The 20588-nt window shown below is 43.4% G+C and overlaps 1 protein-coding gene across 3 annotated transcripts in view; it reads left to right on the plus strand.

Moving 5' to 3' along the window:
* Positions 1-20242: 20242 nt before the first annotated feature.
* MOB3B (MOB kinase activator 3B) overlaps positions 20243-20588 on the plus strand; it is a 103884-nt gene continuing 103538 nt past the window's right edge. For 2 of the 3 annotated variants that reach the window (XM_064438010.1, XM_064438011.1), the window contains exon 1: positions 20243-20463. The gene's annotated coding sequence lies outside the window, so the exon portion shown is untranslated. The remainder of the gene's footprint in view (positions 20464-20588) is intronic. The other variant, XM_064438012.1, reaches the window with a different exon arrangement.

Here is a 20588-nt window from a genome sequence, read left to right on the forward strand (position 1 = left end):
CCAACTTCCAGTGACACTGCTTATGGCATTGTCTGGTCAGTTCTGAGTATCTCCAATGGCACAGATAAAAGCAGGGGCTCAATAAACTCCACTGTGAAGCAGAGATGTGCAAGAGCTTAAAGGTGGCCCTGAATTACCAGTGAAACTGTGGGTGCATTAATGCATGAATCCCAGAGAGAAAAGTTTAGGTATCAGAAATATGGTATCTATAGGGTCTAGTACAGGTTAAAATTAATAGCAGCACATCCTTTATTTGAAACATGAGGGCTAATCAGGACTTTTTGTAGAAAGATCTACCCGTAGCAAGGAAGCAAAGACTTGAGAGAGGAATGTAGACATACAAGCAAGGGTAGTTAGGTAAAATCACTTAGGATATTTTTGGCTCAGTGTCAAAGTAAAAGCTTGATGCTGTGAAGCAGTGATATCTCAAAGGCAAACTTCTGAAGATTCATCCCTAAGCTGTGGCTAACCCAAAATGTTTAAAAATATACAACAGCCAGAAACTGATTTGTGAAACCTGAACTTCAATGCCAGCTTCTCTTCCATTTAGAAAATCGTCTCATTATAGTGCAACAGAGTGTCTTTTCCAGCTTCAGTTAAATATGACTAACAGTTGCCAGACTTTTGGTTTTCGGCAGAAGCAGCAACATAAGAAATTACAGGTCAGGGAATACTGAAATTTAGTACTGCAGCCTATAGATAGAGAAATCCAGTATTTCTGCCAAAATGTTCAGTAGTGTAGCTGACCGATGAAACTGCAGTTTCAGCCTTTCGCATCCAACCATAGGGACGCAAAGCAGTTTGTCCTTGCTGAGATTTCTGTCTACCTCAGGCTGCCTCTTCACTGGAGATTAATCTTGCATCACTTTGCCTTCTGCTGGTGTTCCCTGCCCTGCCTCTGTGACAGCAGTATTTGGAAATAATTTCAGATAACCTAGATTCTGGAGGAAGGGCCTTCTGGGATCTGGGGGGTTTTTTAGTAGCCAAGGGCAGCTGCACAGACTAACCACATGGAGCACAAAGGACCTGGACAATAAGTAATGACTAATTAACTTTATACCAGTTTTTGGCAGAGAATTGGGCACTGGCAGGCTGAGGGGCACTTTGGGTTCAGTCTGCTTTTAGCATTGTCACTGCCAAGGTCTGACATTTCCCCTTCAGGTTGGAGACTGAGAGGTAGCTGATGCAGAGTGATTAACACGTTTGTCGATTAATGATCACAGTAGAAGGAAATGGGTAGGGCAGCAAAATCCTCAGTGATCTAGGCAATCAAATACACCAACATGTAATTAAATACCATTGCAGAGTATTAGGCTTGACTATGAAACTTAATTATAGGTTTGAAGCCCAGCGAAACACATAAACACATAATCACAATCAAATTACAATTCTGTTAGTGTGGAGGCGCAAACCAATCTCCTCCCAGGCCAGAACTGATGGACACAGACCTGGTGACAGGCTGTCCAAGGAGGGTCCCTCCAGCACCCCCGTGGGCTGGGGCATGCAGGTCAGCATCACTGCTCTCTGCAGGCATTCGTGCTTCTGCTGCTGGAGGACCTGCCTTCCTTTCTTTCTCAGCCTGATTTCATATTTTACTTCCTATTTTTTCTTATTTTAAGCTGACTTTTTTGCCACCCTTGCAATTTCTTTCCCCCACCAAGCTCCTCTCAGCACCCCACACCTGATTGCTTTTCCCCATTGGTCCTAATTTTGCTACATCGGTACCCAAATTTGGTATTTCTGATCCCATCACTTAGGCGATACTGGGCATGTGTGGCTTTACCAACAATAAAGCTCAGTGTGAATGGCTTTGCACCCCAAAGTTCCCCTACTGTTGTTCACTTCTGTGTGGTTGGACTTTCTTTACATTTTCAATTCCTAGACATAATTACCTTAGCCTCCATTCCCCTGCCTAGCTCCTGTCAAGCACGAGCAGGTTCTCACCATATGCACTGACTGTTTACATATCAAGGCAGAAGAGTAACTTGCTTTTCACACTTCTGCTGTGGGCTGCCTCGAGACTCCCATAGCTTTGGCTGCTGTTGGGCTGCACGCTGCCCCAGACCTCCGGTGTGCCAAGACCAAGGGGGTTGCGAGCTCCGGAATGTGCAGGAACTCAACTGATTGAAGCCATGAGGCACCTTTCGGTGCCAAGACCCCCAGGATGAGGAGACAGAGAGGCACTGGCAAGGGTCCTTACAGGGTACAGGAGCACAGGGTAGCGGCACAGCACCTCACAAAACCTGTGGTTGTGGTTCGGGGATCCACAGCGCTAGCATGTCTTGACCACAGTGTACTCCTGGACGCTTGATTCCCTGTGACTCCATCAAATAAATTTGCTCTTTGATGCCAGCTGGTTGTTGTCATGGTGGCTCTGTAAAATTTGAATTGCACTTTAGACCCTTTCACCATCCCTCAAGTTCTCCACAAAAAGGGAGCTATATTTCTGAATGGTGTTTTAGAATAATTGCAGCCCACATGACTGTAGTATCTGGCTGAGCTGTATTTACAGCTATTTGTATTTCAGGCAAAATTTTCACATAGATATAAAATGTATACAAATAAAACAGAAAATACAAAGCTGTGACAAATACATAATAAAACATTCCAGTCACCTTTCTGATAATGCATTTTAAAAAAATTAAAAAAAAAAAATTCATAGCTAGTAGACTCCATTAACTTTCAGAATGTCCCTTTTCAAATTAATCATCCAGTTTTCATTCCCATCTTTGCATATTTCAATATATTTCTTTGTCCACCTGTGAACAAACCTACTACTCTGTCACATGTGAAAAGAAATATCTGTCTGTTTGACTGGTCTTACAGATGTGGAGACAACGTGATGTCTTTAATTAGTTCCAGAGAAGTGCCAGCTTGTAAATGTGCTTATTACAGAAAAAAGTAGCCAAACCTATAGGACTAGCTGTACACATTAGTGTCAGAGTATATCTAGTTTTTTAATTATGGAGCTTTGTTAATCAAGAGTGTGTACACATAAAAAATTGTGCAGGGCTTGAGCGGATGGTAGTGTTGGTGAGGGCTGCATTAAATGTTCCAGCATTTTATGTGGCTTTGTTGTGCTTTCTCTGCTGGCAATTTTGTTTGAGAGTGCGAATTCACAAACTGAATACCAGGGGTGCCTTTCCCTTTGTGAAAAACTTTCATTTTTTTAGTCCCAATGTTTTTGTTAATTTCTGCTGCCTAGTAATGACACATATTACACAGCCAATGTATTGGGATAAATGCCAGAAGGTCTGAGTGTTGGATTAAGCATGACCCTTCTACAAAGGATAATATTTGGAAGTTGCAGCAATTTTGAAGCTAGCCTTGGGCATCCAAGAGCTACCAGAGTGATGCTGAAGCCACAAGCTCTAATCAGGGAGAAACCTGACAGCAACGGATATTGAAACAGAGCTTCAGCCTTTCCAGTTTCTGAAAGCTGCAGGCCAGCACCCTCTGCACGAGGAGGCAGGTGCTTCTGGTGGTCTCAGCTGTTTGCTGAGCTTCCCATACCTGCTTTGGTTCCAGGGAAGACTATGAAATGAGCTTAAAGAAAAATATGCTGGATTCAGGCACAGAGGAAGAGAGATTAAGTTATTTTGCAGGAGACTGAAGAAACAATCCAAGAGGCAACAGTCTGGTGCTCTGAGCCCCAGCCCGAAGGAGGCTTACCCGAGGAAGGGGAGCAGGATGGGAACCCAGATCACCTCCCACCAGCCCCTGTTATGCAAATTCTGCCTTTTGGCTCTACAGCTCAGTGAGGGACAGAGAAGTCTTCCTATGGAGGGGGAAATGTCCCCATGGCCTTGCAACAGTTTAAATGGGGAAGAACTAAGTATTTTTCACTTGAGGCCATTTGTCTGAACTCCGAAGAGCCTGATTGTGCAGAGACTGAAAACATTTTTGCTTTTAAACCCAAATAGGGCTACTTCTTTCCTGAAACACAAGCCAGTGTTATTCTGCTGTGCAATGAAAGATCGATTCTTCGAGCTGTAAAAAGGAGGCTTTTAGATAACTTGGGTGCCAGAGGTCACAAAGCCATCCTCTGCCCCTCTCAGTGCACAGAGACCTCCTGTCTATCTGCAGGCAGCTGCTGGAAACAGCTTTGCTGCAGTCTGTGGAGCCTGTGACCAAACCAATCAACGAGCAGCCAGTGGGACTTCAAATGCTCTCTGTTTGCAAAGAGAATTCATAGAATATTTTGAGGAAGAAGCTGGGAAGAACAGCACAATGACACAGCAAAAGCAAACTGTGTGGTTATGGCTGTGCTGAAAGGGCAGCATTTACTCCAGTGCAAACAAAGGATTTGGGTGGAAGGAGGAGGACTTGGAGTGGTTAGGCATTAAATTCTTCCCAAGTGGGAAGGCAAAACTAAAAGATCCATCCATGGAGGTCAGGGAAATGAGCCAAAGCCTTCTTGGAAGGGGAGGACGAAGAGCAAAAGGATGCTGGGGAGGGCAGAGCAGTGAGAGACCATCCATGGTGTGCTAGGGAGCCCAGTGGTCGAAAGGTGCAAAGGAAGGCTAAGCATGTCAAAGCTGCATGTGATAAACATAGCACTGAGATGAAAACCAGCAGATGCATTCACAGGACAGGGAACAGCCTTAGCGTGGTGTGTGGTTATTCAAATTCAAGCCTGTTGCCTTGTTACATAGTGTTAGCGCTTGGTGAAATGCTGCGGGAGTGGTTTCATAGAGCAAAATAATTGGTGCTGAGGACATAAAGTCCACACTGTACGTGTTTCAGCAGTTTCACTTCAGATGAGCTTTAGCTCCATCCCATTCTCTGACTGCTCACTAGCTGCTGGAGTGCCTCTTCCCACTCAGTTCAACGGGATGCAGTCCATTTTATGTAGTCCATTATGTGAGCCAAACCACAGTGAGAAAGGATGGATGATCAGCTGAATGATTTTAGGAGAGCATTGCTGGGGTGAGCTGAAACCCTGCTGCAGATGTACTCTCTGATCAGGCAGCTGACCACAAGTAATGGGTACAAGTGTGCAAATGAAATTAGAAGGGCAGAAGGATAACAGAAATCAGAAAATGGGAAAAGAAAAAGGGGAAAAGGAAAGGGTAAACTATCCATGAGCTCCGAAAGAAGAGGAGAAAGGAATACAAACAGGACGTTATGTTCAAAGGTAGCATGGCATGGGGCAGGAATCTGTTTTGAGATCTTTGCCTCTGGTTAGAAAAATGGTATGGTTTCACCATAAATGCATTTACATCTTCAGCATTAAAAGAAGCCTGAGTGGCAGAAACCAAATAGATATTAGAATGATCGTATTTACGTGCCTTTAGTTTTTTCCTCACATCTGGTTAGGATTCCTATACTTTCCTTTCTAGTGAGAAAAGATTGTTGAAATGCATTTATTGGATTCCTTCCTCCTCTCTCCTCCCTCCCAGCTAATCACTGAATGCAGACAACATTTTTATTTCTAGCAGAAAATTGATGCAGCATGCATCAAAAAAAAGCAGGGAGAATCATGTCTCAGCAAGTATTTTTGTATGTGCTTTATTATGAGAAGAATTTTTTAAATTATTGTAAAATATCCAAATGCTTGTAAAGAGATATGGCTTGAGAGGCTATTGAAGTGGACTGAAAAACATCTATTGATATCAGCCATGGGATGATGTCCTGGAAAAACTTATTGTGTTTAAGTTTTCACAATTCATATGAAACTGTTTACAGAAAGGAACTCGTTACTATGTTCACTGCTGTAGGTTCCTGCGTTTCCAGTGCAGCCTGTTTTAATTCCACTTCTACTTAGGTTTACAGGGTTTCTCTCTAAGGGCTTTGTGTGCTGCAGCATCTCCAGTTTTCAGAAGTTTGGCTTCTCATGAGAGAACTCCTGCAGTACAGAGAAGCAAGGCATCTTGGAGCCATCTCACACTTTCTTGTGGGCAGAAATTGTGGAATTCTGACTATTCTGCATGACTATTCTCCAGCCAATGGCTGGAGAAAAATAAAGCCATTATTAAAAACAGCACTGTTATTTTTTCAAAAAAAAAGCAAGACCTATCCAGTTCTTACACTGTTTGAGACCATGTCTGTAAGGCTAAGCAGTGCAGACTATGCTGACTTAAGGACAGACTTCAGAACCAGGATACTTTTAGTGGTTCATGTTTGAATGCCAGTCTGCTTGGCTTGGGGCAGGGGGGAGGAAAGAGAACCAAGGACAAGATCTACATGTTTCCATGACTCCTGAGGCAGGAGAGAGCCAAATGCCATCAACCACAAGCTGGAAGGACTTTGTTTACATCGTGGCATCTCCGGCTTTCAGCTGGGTGTGCTGAGCATATCTGAAAAATCAGCTTTGGTGACAATCACCTGAATAGTGTGGGTTTTAGACAGATTTTTGATGCTCTGTGTTGCTAGCCTTACTTTTCTTGTTAAGAGATTACTGTGGTGAGTACAAATGATGCTACAGGCAGGCATCTGCAGAGGTTTATATGTGATGAGGTTTATACCTCATTAGTCAGTGTTAAGTGATTGTGGTGAGCCACTTGAAGCCAGCTAAAGATGGTCCGGAACAGGAATTATTCAAGGCCTGCTATGTCTTAATAGTGGTTTGCTTTACTAAATGATTCCTCTGAAGGAGACGTTTCATTTGCTGTTATGTTTTATTGGGAGTGTGTGATAACAGCTCCTAATAGTATTCTGGGTTAAAGGGTGGGAGAAAAACCTCTTGAAAGTAGAAAATTTTAGTTAACAAAACAGCTGGTTTTTGTCCCAAGTGCAGATGTGTCCTAAAGTCAGTTTGAGCCAAGTCATGTCTTGTCAGTAAGAAAGCTAGGCTTTTCCCTAGAAGGTGTAACTACAGCACAATATTTCATATCCTTGGTGACGCAAACATGTCATTAATGATCAGGTAATGACAGGTTTGCTCATTTGGACACCCAAAACCAGCAGTGAAACCCTGTGGTGTTTCCATAATGCTGAGCTTTATTCAGTTAGTGGGGGTAAAAACACCAGCCTAGGTTCTTCCCTGTCCTTCTCCCTTGCAGCTAAGCCCCTCTTAAGCACGGAGCCTTGCTGGCTGCATAGCAAAAGTGCTCACACAGTCACTCTTGCATCCTTCTGATGCGAGGTGACATCTATGTTTCTGATATCCAACTTCGCTGCTCCCTTTTCTGGCCATAGAGGTTTTCAGGAGGAACGGAAGGGGAAACAAGCAGAATTGTAAGCAGAAGGAAAAGGAGAAAGTAGACCAGGTTCTTACTAAATACCTTCCTGGAAATCTGCCATATAACTAGTTTTCATTAAGGCACTTAAAAACAGTGAGATGAGAACTCTAAGTCGTTGTAACAGTTTTTGTGAAACAATTAGTAGCCAAGAAAAACCCACCACCCAGCATGTGAACAAAAAAGAAAACAAATACCACAGGATTCTGATTCAGTTGCCTGTATATGCAGCTAAACAAAACCAGAAAAAACAATCCTTTGTTAAAGCTGTTTCAGCTGAGATTACTTTGTTTGCCCTTCATTGTCTATATAGCAAGTGCCAAACTGTGAAAGTTGCAATGGAAGTAATTCTCTTAAGCTTTTTACTCTTTCATTTCAAAGCTTGCAAGGATATTTTTAAACCTCTGAGTTATCTGGTTTTTACAAGGAGTGTTACGGCCTGTAGAAGTGGCAGTCTCACTGGCTGAAGAGCCAAACTAACAAACTGAAATTTCCCTGTTCTTTAATCTCAGGCACTCTAAATCCTTGCATGTTTCTGCATGCAGTTTACTATAACCTTGGACCCCATTCGGATACAATGATCACAGAACTAATTGCACTGGAGCAGTCCTGATGGAACCATCTCCCACTTCAAGTAATTAATGAGAAGATTTTTGTGAATATAAAATCAGAAACACCCCAGAATGACATACACCTGGAAAAATATAACAAGAAAACTTCTCTAATGTAACACAAGAGAGAATTCCAGTATATTTGGACTAGGATTCAGCTCTTCCTTTGGTTCCTCCTTCTCTGTAGGAGGTGGAGTTGGGATTTCACAGTCTGAATTCCAGTTCGTGAATGGATGTCACTTTCAGGGTGTTTCAGATAACTCTTCTGTCTCTTTACTTTGGAGGTACCTGTAAACAATGTTTTGTCATGAGCTAGCTCATCTCAAGATCTTCATTATATAATGAATACCTCACTGAATTAAATTTTTTATTGGATTTTAAAAAGACAGCTCTTTGGACCCAGCAGATTCAGAGAAGCTCAGGGGACCATGCATGAATCTGAAAATCATAATGGAACTTGGTCAGCAAAAACAGTGGTCCCATGATGACTTCCTAGAAACTAAACTTCTGAGACTGCAATCCATGATGACAGGAACAGAAACATCTTGCAGCAGCTTAGTAAAAAAATGGCATTTCAGGCATGTATGATTAAAAATGCATATGGAATTTATACATAAGGAGGCTTTGGGACTAACACCAATGTTTTTTCTCTTCAGTTTCAGATCTGTTTTCTAGAGTATAAAGTCTCTGACTCAGAGACAACTGGGGGTTTCCAGTACCAGAAAGGACTGTCTTTTTGGTGACATGTGCCTATGGGTGGAAGCAGCTAAAACATTACCACATTCTCTACCCTACTGTGCATGTACTGCATGGTCAGCAAGGACAGAGTAGTGTAGATGGAGCTTTCTCAGTTAAGGTGCAAAAAGGCACTGGGAACTGCAACTTGCAATTTATTCTTTGCTTTCCTTTTATGTTCAGTGCAATTTGAAGTCCTTCCCATTAGACTGATGTAAAAGGTTATTTGGCCATCTGGATATGGATAACCAGTGATTAGTTTATGTAGTCTGGGAATGCATTTACATAAACATTGGTAATTTAGTCACCCTGAAACAAAATCCAAGTGTCTGGACAGGGCTTCCACACTCAGGCCTGTAGAATCCTGCTGGAGTCACACCCAGAAGATGCACTTGCAGGCATGTGCGCCTACTTACGCACATTTTATTTCATTTATTCAAACCCCTTTCCTTTTGCTTTTCCTGGAAGAATTATATTTCCTAGGGAAATTGTACAACTGCAGATAATCTACAGGGAAAATACAGCTCTGTATTTTGAAACGCATTCCCCACTCCCTTCCAATAGTCCTTCTCACCATCTGGAATGCACAGTCTTATCTTGTGATGGATTAGCCCACATTTCCATATTTCTGGGAGATGGAGGGGTGTGCTGCTACCTGCTCTTTAATGAGTAAGTACATCATATTTTACCTATGGTCATGAAATTGGTGCTCTGAGAGATGGGACTATTATTAAAGGCAGTAACTTGATTAAAAAAAGGAAGTCATGTGATTTAAGATGAAATTCTAGACTATGAATACTGCCTCTATTATCAAGTGAGTCCTTGTTGTTGTTTGAAGGAGACAGTCACCTTGAAAAGTATAAGCCTTGTGGTTTAGCTGTGTTTTGGAGCTGTATTTACCTTGATTCCTTTACTTTACAAAGGAGTATCTTGTGTACTTTTGAAGACAGAACTGGACCCTTGCCTTTGCTTCAACTGCTGTGGTCAGAATAGCTTTGCAAAACTGGTAGGACCCAGATGATATTGCTGTATGTGGAATGAAGAGTTATTGTGTTCTTCTGGATGTTCCTATAGATCCACTCCATGAAACAGAGTGCAGACAGAAAAAAATGACTGTGCCCTGCTAGCCAGCACATGTAAGGTTAGCCAACACATCCCTGCGGAAAGCTGAAAGGCACTGAGGCTGCAGCCCTCAGGGTGAACGGGAGAACCAGGTAACAGGTCAAGAATGAACTTTGGTATTTTCTGCTCCCACTGCAGCATGCATGGGGATGTCAGCCCACTCGCCGTTGTGCCTGTTGTTCAAACAAGCACATCTCCTTCACTGAACCGGCGCTTTGTTCATGCTTTGGCCTGCAAGGCAACCTTCCTTGTATGGAAGATGGTAGTGTTATCTTTAGATAAGAAAGGGAATTAAGGGTATAGTAACTTATTTTTTTTTTAAATGGAAACACATGACAGTGTGCTCCATGGTCTGTCTTGTCATAATAGATTGAATTCAAATTTAAACTACTTAGTGCTCTGGATCTGTTGAGCCCTCAGAGAATAACTTCCAAGAGTATATTTTATTTACGTATGTTTTACAAGACAAAAACACCAGAAATGTCTTTCCAATGATCGAATAGTCTTTCTGATTTATAACAGCATCCAAAATAACAGAATTTTGTCATCTAGATATTCTACCAGCTGATGCTACTGCTCTCAGCATCTAAACTGACTATGTGCTGCAAAAAGCTGCTTCTAACCTTCCCTCTCCCAGTTGTCAGACAGGAAAATAGGCTTTAATAACACATCTGGGAGTTCAGTCTGGGGAGAAACAGACCTGAATATCCAAGTGCCCTTGCTACCCATTTCTTTCTTATATCAAGGCTTCTCAAAGTCGAGAGCCTCTTCTGCTGATAAAATAACCCAGATCCAAAACAATTAGAGCCCTGAAAGCTTTGAATTTTCCCTGGTGGCTTCCAGGCAGCCTGTACAGCTGTCTAAGCAGCAGTGTAATGCTCTCCTGTCATAAAGTCCCACTTAATAAGTGGGCTGCCAGGTTCCAAATTAGCTTTGGCATCTGAATGATGCCATTAAATAGAAGGAGAGATTAGGGCTAGACAGGGAATAGGCCAGGCTGAATCCAAAACAACATTAATCCACAGCTTTTCCAGTTGCATATATTTCTTTCTGTCAACACTGAATGGGTAAGATTAAGTGCCCAACAAAAGTATTCATCATTGTGTGTATGGGGGTCTTTTAAAGTGTATTTCATACCCAAACTGTTCTGATGTGTCATTTATAACATGTGGCATCTAAGAGATACCATGAGCTTTTCTGTACCCCATATATGTTGTCAAGTGTTTAGTGACAAAGCATGGCAGATATTGGTTCATGGTGGGTCTCCCTTCAAAATACGGCTGAAATATTTAAAGAGTAGTGAAATTCTGCATTATTCCCACTTTTTCCTTTCTTCCCTAAGGCATTTGCCCCATAATGGCAGGCCAAGCTAATACAGCATGTACTTACTGGTTTTGCATGAAACATAGTTCAGAGCATGCTCAAAACCGGGTATAACTTCTCTATTAAATACTGGGATCACTGGGAACTTGGGCAAAAAGGGCAGTTTGCAGGACTTTGCATGTAGTTCTTTGATGATCTGCTCTAAGCTCAGGTGGACGAAGGATCATGGTTGCTTTAAGCAGGAGCTGAGGAGTTCCATGGGGAACCTCTAGGAGGGGAGGGAAATAGATCAGGAGAAAACCTGGAGACAGATCTAGTAGCAGCCATGCTTAGGGGAGCACTCTCGTACACCAGGAAGGAGCAAGGCTGGATTCTGGGTATTAGCGATGCTCCTCTTGCCTCTTTCCATAGCACTGCAGCTATACCTTTCTTTCATGTCTGTATGTCCTACAGTAAACAGAACATTTATCTTTCTCATTTCCTACTGTAGCAAATGCCAGTGGGTAGGTTGGGCCTAGGTGGGAATACAAGTTTATCTGATGGTTAATGTTACTCGGAGATCTCCTTCCTTCCGCTCCCAAAAAAGGCTGTTGTGCATTGCATCCTCTCGCATAAAACACTGTCAGCAAGGGCTGAGAGAGCTCCGCTTCGTAGGGCTTGGGTCGTTAGTTCAGCTGATGTCCTCAGCTTAACCAGCATCCAGCCAGTCCTGTCTGGCGCTCTAAAGTCTATAATGGTTTTCACCTGTTGGAGAGATCACAATTCCATTCTTCAGCTATATGGGGTCACTGGGGAGAGCTGTTTTTCACCATGCCTTTTCTGTAATATGACTTGAGTGGTTGAAAACAAAATCCTCAATCAAATAGCTCTTAATGGAGCTGGAAACTGAAACAATGTGTGCTTTGTGGACCTGACAGAGTGCCTTCATGTTACATTAATGTTACAGCAGTCCCAGGCGGACATATAATTTTGCCACTAGATCCAGGAAAGCACTGTTTCTGGTGTTTATCCTCAAGCAATCTTAACCATTCAGGTGGTCCCATCGGCTGAAAAGCCTTGGCACCTGAAGGCTAACATTTGTGTCTTCTGTCAGCTTCCAATACAAAAAGCAATTTGCTTTTTTAATCCTTAGCTGAAATTTTATCTGCTTTGCTGGAGAGGAAGGGGAGAGCAAGTAAGGATTAAAAAAAAATAAAAGTGGGGACACTTCTGTTTTGTCAAAATGCAGTAAGGTATAACACCTTCTGATCCACACATTTTTGGCAAATAAATCCTAAAGAGATGTTGCAATTATAAGAGCAGAATTAATTTCAGAGAGCAGCTTGAATACCATCATTGTCCTGAGATAAGCTTTGAGCAGTGTTTGTGTTAGAGGAAACAGTAATTGGATTTTGCTGTTTACCTTTTGCTGGGTCAGAATGGCAAACAATAATCTCAAAGGGACAAAGGGCACCGAGTTCCACTTATGGTCACCTTCATATAAACGTATAATCTCTTCATTGCTAGGAGTGGAAGATCTTCTTGGTTTATGCTGCTAAGATCAGGAAAAACTTGCTTCCATGTAATGCAAGATAAAATGTGGAAGCCATTACCTAATGCCAGCAGAGGGGCTATATTTTGCATTGGAGAGTTCTAGAAAAGTTTTCTTAATGCAGAAGAAAGGCTAATAATTTGGTCATATGCTGCCCTTTCCCTCTAGGTACTGCAAAACTCCTTAATCTTAGCATCACTCACACTGCTTAGCAAACACCAAAGAGATTGTGTTACAGTAGAAATACACAAGACCCTGCCTCTCCCCTTCACCTGTCAGCCACAGAAACCTGTGAGAATACACCACAGGTGAGCAGAAAAGGGCAGGAAGAAGATGTAAATAATATGATTCATGCAGGTTTGTTGACCTCAGCAGTGTTTCTCTTTCACTCCTGAAACCACTAGCAAATTTAGTCTGCTAATGTTCAGCTGCTCTCCAAACTAAAGAGGATTCCTTCTGTGAGACAGAGCAGTTGGTTTTGACAGCAATAACTGTATCTGAGTACCCTACCCACAGGTTGTCACCAGCATCAGACCTCAGTTAAATATGGGTTATTTTCTTGTCCCCCCTTAATATCCTGAAGAAAATGGAATTTTTGGAATTTTCCACTTAGCCATAACAATGAGCTATGTGAGCTTGGCAAAACAGAATGTGATGGCTAGAGAGGGGAACTGAGAGGTAGCAAAGCACTTGTTTTACAACTGTATCCTTGAGGAGAGCGGGGAGACTGATCAAAGCAAACATCCCGCCTCAGAAGCCGCTGAGAACAGGGTGATAATGTGTATAATCAAGGAGAACAACCAATTGGGATGTTGATATGAGCTAAAACAAAGTGCCCATTAGGGGAACCATCCTCATTATAACACTAAAAATCAGGCCCATAGGCCAGGAACCCACCCCACCCCTCCCAATAAGCCCCTTACTCCCTGAGCATGCCTGGTAAATTAAAAGTGAGCTGTACCTTTACATCAAAGCGAGAAAGAAATTAACCAATTATCAGCAGAGGGGTGTGAATATTAGCTCTGACTGGCACATTTAACTGCATAAATGCCTTGTAGTTTCTCGGTGTGGGGTGCTGGCTTTGTGGGTTACCACCTAGCACCAATCTTTGCGCAAAATGAATAAAATACCTCCGCTCTGTGTGCAGTTTGGCATCTTGCACACCGGGTGGATGATCCCACTTTTCAGGATAACACCCTCACCAAATTTTCAGCCTGGATACCGTGTTCTTGAGGCAGTTATGGCAGACCAGAGTAAAGACAGGCAACCAACAGCACATATGCACCAAAACATGCTCAGGCCTCTGGCACCACAATGAGGCTACCAAATGTTCTTGCTGATGCCATGCAGCTGCTAGAAATGAATTGTTCTATGGGCAACTATAATTATCAGTACAATCAGCAGAGGGAATAGCTGTCTTTTCTGAATCACTGAACCAGAAAATAGGCTTTTGACAGGATCATCTCTCTGGCCAACATCAACAAAAAAAGGATTCCAGCCCTAATGAAGCTGTCGTGGGGTCATCCAATGGCTTTTTTCAGAGTGCTTAAATCTTCCCTTCTCCTGTCCTGCTTCTCACCAGGTCTGGGAACAGTGAGCTCTGGCTGCAAGTAGTAGCCATGATGCAGGAGCTGGTTTTGGATGCTCTTACAGTGCTTTTTATATCCCTATTTTTACTGCTGCTGCTTGCCACCATACTGCATATGGTGGAACATCTCCAAACTGCAGAAAGCCATCTTAAGGTAAAGAAAAATACATATTGAAAATAAGTCAATATATGAAAAAGCTGATTCTGTGTCTGCTCATGGTAACAAGGACACTGTTTGAAATCCCCCCACCAAACTATGTTCTTTTACCAGGTATATCAGTGGGAGATTTCCAGGATGTGATGTTTTGGAATAAGTAAAAAAACAGGCCAGGTGGCACAGTTCCTAAATATAACAGAGACATTATTTGCTGCTGTAATATTTCTGCTTAATGCCAACAACTTCAATGTATGTTCACCATATTTAAAAAAAAAAACCACAATAACTTGTGAGGCTAGAGTATTAAGACTTTCTATTAAGAATATGTACAGCATCTGGAAGCATATTAGATGTATTGCCATATTATAAAGAAAAAAAAAGAAGAAAAATTGTACATCTTATATTTTATGGGAAAGAAACACTCATTTGCTATTTGTAATCACAGGTGCACATGTGTATGGTGGGGAGGGTAAATTGTCTATCAGTCCCACATGGGAGTTGTTCTGGCCACATAAAGCAGCTGGTTAGGGAGTAGAAATAAAGCTGTGAATGAATGCCTAGAAGAGCCACATCATGTTTGCAGCAGCAGGTGCAAGTGGTGGTATCTGCTCCTGAGAGCAGATCTGGCCTCACTGCACTTCAGATACTCCCTCCACACCACCAGCATCAGTTCACCTTCAATGCAGGTGCAGGCACCTCAGCAGTCCAGTCACAGCCGTTTGCATTCCAACGGCTGGTAGGCCAACCTACCGCCTTTTGTGGCCTTGCCTAGGTCGGCGAGTACTCTTTATGTTGCCAGAGCTATCTGAGAAACAACTATGTTAGATCTGCACCATGCATAGGAATTTCAAGGGGAGAGTACAGTGTGAAAGAGGATTACTGTGTTGAATTTGCCTTTACAGCAGCAGGCCTTTACTGTGCAATAATTTGGTTTTAAGTCTTAATCAATATTTACAGCTTAATACTTTGTACTGTGTAGAGCACAATTATGCTGTTAAAATCATGAGCCAGTCATGATAGAGACTGACATGAAGTACCGTATGGGGTGTGAACTGAAAGGAGTGCAGGGAAATGTAAACCTATAATAAATAATACTTAATTTTGCATGTATTGTGGCTCTAACCTATTCAGAATTTCATTGATTGATTCTCTGTATGTGTTGATTCTTTTTTGTCTGTTCTCAATATTTTTTTTTTTGTGATATCATTTTTCTATAGATGGCACAGGGGAGCCAAGTCATGCTGGTGATTAAAAAAGAGGAACACTCTTTTAAAGGTGACCGTAGATGATGATCTCCTCTATGGATGTGAAGGGTACATAGTGTTCTCTTCCTTCTTTCAACATATTCTGCTGCATAAACATATCCAAGCCAGTGAGCCAAAAATGGTAAGAAGGTAGGCATATTATATTATGGTACTTTGCTCTAATCGTTCCTCCTTCCTTCCTCATATCACAAGGCACCCTTTGTACCCTGAGTGTTGATTTGAATAGCCGGAAAAAATATTTATAAAAAAAGTCTTTTTTAAAATTTAACTCGTAAGAGAACTTTCAGACACAATACCTCTTACAGCAGCTCAGTTACATGTCACTCTCTATATGTTCAGAGGGTGTAGCATGGCATAGCCCTGTAGTTCCAGTAATAGGCAGTAGTAAGGTCAGTCCTAACATACACAGAATTAGTTTTTGCTAAACACAAAGACATAGTTACTTCAAAAACAGATTGAGTTCTTTAAGTCACATTTCCAAGTTTTTTTTTAATCACTCTATTTTGAAGCTTCCCATGCCTACAGCTTCTGACATGAGAGCCTGCTATAACCCAAATCAGCAGGTCTAAACTGCTGTTGATAATGGCTGAGTTAAAGGAAGATGCTGTATTTTTTAGTAAAGCAGACCCAGCATTTGGGGTGTTAATCATGACCAAATGGGAGGCAATAAGGTGCTGCAGACAATAACTTCTTAAATGCCCCAGTTGATTCCACCAGCCAGTATTTTAGCAGCAGCCTCCTTTGGCTTGGTTTAAGCTGATTCAGGGCCTTGACATAAAACTAAATCAGTAAGTTCAATGCAGAATGGAATAAAAATGATCCCAAGTGTAAGTTTTGTTTAACAAAGCCACAGCAATTTCTGGTAGACTCAAATCAAAACCGTAAGCTGGCCACTTGAAAAAGGAAAGAGAATGAGGCAGGCTCTAATTTTATCCTGTTTTCCCAAGAAAAAAAGAGTTTATGATAGCATCTTGGTTACATATATGTTTCTTCTCTTCTCACTGATCCCAGATCAAATTTGATTTTGCTAGCCAGTTTCAAATAGATTAAGGTATACAGACCTCAAAGTTGGTATGTTCCAGCAATTCATGTACAAATTTATGCCAGGGTAGACAAATAGATGTGCACCAGCTTCGTGACCTATCAAGGAGGCAACGTGAATTTAGTCATATCAGGCACAAAAACCCAAACCAAAACAAAAATCAGACTGAAATGAGCACCATAGGAAAATAACCCTCATAAGCTCCACTTGCAAGATCTTCGTTCTTTTGTATCATCCAAGCACATCTAGCACCAAACAGAGCAACGTCACACAGGCTGTTCTTGCCAGTTTGAATTGTTTGTACCACTGTGATTTGCCCCATCTGGGCCCTTCCCCATTCTCGATTCCTAACAGTGGAAGATACCCAGCAGTCCTCAACCATTTGATGCTGAATTAAATTGCATTTCAGTTTGCTTGTACTGACAACAATTAATCTAAAGACCTGCTCTTTTTTTTTCCTTGAGCTGTATATTTTGTATGGTAGGAAGAGGAAAGACCCTTGACTTCAGCATCATTACTGTGTGTGCTTAGAATAATAGGGCATACGTGACTGAATTGATTCCTGGTTAAATTCTGCTGAAGTAAATTGACCAGTTGGTTCCTGGTTTCTCTCCCTGTAGCAGAGGAGCAACTTCCATTGAATGTGCTGGTATACGTGGCTGTGGTAATGACGTGTACAACATGACTACAGAGAAGGGAGGTGCAGGCATCTTCCTGTTTGGCAAGCCGGCTGTCCTCCATCTGCTTTTTAAGCACTTTGTCCCTTTCACCTCTTGCTGGAGGGTGTTAACACCTCTAGCAATCTGTGGTGGTTAGAAAAGAAGGAAGGGGCCGTGGATTGAAGCTCAGAAAATAAATTGTGTTTGTAGTTTGCCCTTTCTGGGCTCTAGTTTGCACCAAAAAGAAATTCTTCCTAGGCAAAGCTGGCAGGGTCTTAATAGGCTTTAATGATTATGAATCACAGAAAAGAGAACGCTATTCTCCACAACACTCTTTATCCTTGCTTGAGTATACATAACAAAATGCATCTTGTCAACCACACCTACTGCATTTTTAAAACATTGTTTTGCACAGCATTTAGAAAGATGGAAACTTTAAGCTGTTGGGAATACTGGGAAAATACAAAACCTATAGCTTATGTAGGTCATTCTGTTGTTTTTAATAGGGAACTTGTCTGAAAATTGTTTTTGTTGTGCTGCTGGGTTTTGACCTGGCGTTGTCCCAATATTATGTTTAAGTCTTTTCAAACACTTCAGGAAATTTTTAGTGTGGCATTTTATCTTTTTTACCTGCTCCTTCTTAGGGGTCTGATCCCACAAACTCTCTGTACATATATTTTACAGTCTTCAGTTTCCTACATAGGGATATGGGACACAGTAATGACAATGTCAAACCAGGCTGCAGGTCGGGAGGAAGGACTGACTCACTGCATGAAAGCAGGGAACTGGTAATGAGATAAAAATTAGTTCTACCAGTGACTTAAACCTGCTCATTCTATTATCAGAAAGAATATTATTTCTACTGCTATTCGTTGAGATAGCTCTGTGAAAAACACCCAACGGCTGCCCCACCAAACCAAAAAAAAGTTGTTTGAAAAAGGGTTACTTCTCAGGCTGTTCTTGTGGTGTTTGTAAAGGTACAAGGGTTGCTTCCACTATCTTTATTTGCACACGTTTGGAATGAACAGTTAATCAGCCGCAATATGGTATTTCCTCCAAGCAACTCCATCTACCCCCCAGTCACAAACTGCTGGAAGCTTAGTTACCCATTCACCTTTTCCTCTCAGGTTTGGCAGTCAGTAGCTCCTAAGCCAAGCTCTCACCTAAGAGGCCACAGATTCAGACTCTTCCTCAGGCCAGCTGAGGTTCTGCTCTGCCTCTGCCACATGGGAGCTGCTGCCCCATCTCCATCTCCCATTTGCAGAGCAACAGAAGTTGGGCCCTCCTGCAATGGTACAGTTGAGGTGCATAGTAGGAGAAAAAGAGGCCACCTTCCTTTGCCTTTCACAGTGGGAAAAGAGGAAACGCCAGTCTTCAACAAACCTTGTTGATTTGTTGCAGTCTTCTGCAAAACTGTGAAGCATGCAGCCCTCTCCCCCCTGCCTTCTGAGGTATGATTCCTCTGCAGGAGAGACTGACCAGTCCCCGGGGACATCTGTCAATGTTTGCCATGCTGTCCTTGTTCTCAGAAGAATGCCTTCAATTTTGTACGGTTGTCTTACATCTTCATTAGGCTATATGGTTTCTCGTGGGTTTCTGCTGCTTGAAAAGAGGGGATTTCATTTTTGTTCACTCTGTCCTAGTGAAAACAGGATTTCCCAGAGTCAGTCAGCTTTGTTGCTGGAGTTTTACCACTTAAGAATGAACAGTTTGGCACACACCTGTTTTATTTTGAGTTGGGTGGTACTGAAACAGGCCTCTGCTGATGCCATCTCTCCTTTTTCCCTACCCCCCCCCTTTTTTTTTTTTTTTTTTTTTGCCAGTGGAAAAGATGGGTCAGGTGGGAAGGTCTTTGTTGGCATTAAAAAGTGTTGTGGTTTAGCCCCAGCCAGCAACCAAGCACCACACAGTCACTTGCTCACTCTCTCCTGGTTTGATGGGGCAGAGAATCGGAAGAGTAAAAGTGAGGTAACTCATGGTTTGAGATAAAGACTGTTTAATAGGTAAAGCAGAAACTGCGCACGGAAGCAAAGCAAAACAAGGAATTCATTCACTCCTTCCCATGGGCAGGCAGGTGCTCAGCCGTCTCCAGGAAAGCAGGGCTCCATCACGCGTAACAGTTCCTTGGGAAGACAAATGCCATCACTCCAAATGTCCCCCCTTCCTTCTTTTTCCCCCAGCTTTATATACTGAGCATGACATCATATGGTATGGAATATCCCACTGGTCAGTTTGGGTCAGCTGTCCCGGCTGTGCCCCCTCCCAGCCCCTTGTGCACCCGGCAGAGCGTGGGGAGCTGAAAAAGTCCTTGACCAGCATAAGCGCTACCTAGCAACAACTAACACATCTCCACATTATCACTGCTGTTTCCAGCAAAACTCCAAAACACGGCCCCATACTAGCTACCACGAAGAAATTTAACTCTATCCCAGCTGAAACCAGGACAAAAAGAAAGAGCTTTTTGTCCAAGCTGTGTATATATACTCAGCCGGGAGAATGTGTTTTGTTGTTTGTTTGGGTTTTTTTTCCCCACTACTGAGACAATCAAATCACTGTAACCACAAAGGTGGATTTAGCTACGCAGACAGTTGTGCGTCAGCCTATTCCCGTAGTGCTGTGGAGTAGCTAAACGAAAACCCCCATTAGGTGATAAAACCACAGCATGACTATCTACCTTTCCCTGCTACCCCGAGGAACGGGATGGTGGTCTTTGGCCTAAGCTGGTGTGGTAACACCATGCCGTTGAGGAGGGTGAACTCCTCCAGACGCCGGTGCCAGCGAGGAGCCCTGCAGGCGGGCGTGGGGGGCTGAGGTGTTCCTGCCGCGGGTGACAGGCCCCACTGCAGGTCAGGGCTCTGCGCTCGCTGTCCAAACGGCGGTAAGCTTTCCCCCGAGCCCCGCTTAGGACGGTGCAGGATCGGGCCGCGTCCCGGTAGCCGTAGGGAAGGGGCCTGCCCCCGGGGCGGCCCGCAGGGGAGGGGGCAGCCGCGGGCCGGGAGGCCTGGGGGCGCGCCCCGCTCGGGGCCGGGCGGGCCGTTCCGCCGAGGGCGGGTCACCGGGAGCGGAGCGCTCCTGCAGCGCCGCCGCCATTTCTGCCGCCTCTCGGTGCCCGCCAGGGGGCGGCCTCGGCCGAGCGTGCGGGACCCCGGGGCTGGCGGTACGCGGGGTGGCCGCTCCGGGCTGCCGCGTCCTCCCCCTGGCTGTCCGGCGAGGAAGGCACCCGGGCGGGCGGCGGCCGGAGAGGCAGAGGTAAGGAAGGGGCGGCGGGTCGGATCGGTCCCTGTGAGGGAAGAGGTCGGTCCCGCCGCCCCCCAGCCTCCCCGCTGTGAGCGGGTCACTCACCGGGAGGCGCTTCCAGCGCTCTGCCCGCTCGC

The sequence above is a fragment of the Phalacrocorax carbo genome, chromosome Z (assembly GCF_963921805.1).
Source record: "Phalacrocorax carbo chromosome Z, bPhaCar2.1, whole genome shotgun sequence".
NCBI classification, from domain to species: domain Eukaryota; kingdom Metazoa; phylum Chordata; class Aves; order Suliformes; family Phalacrocoracidae; genus Phalacrocorax; species Phalacrocorax carbo.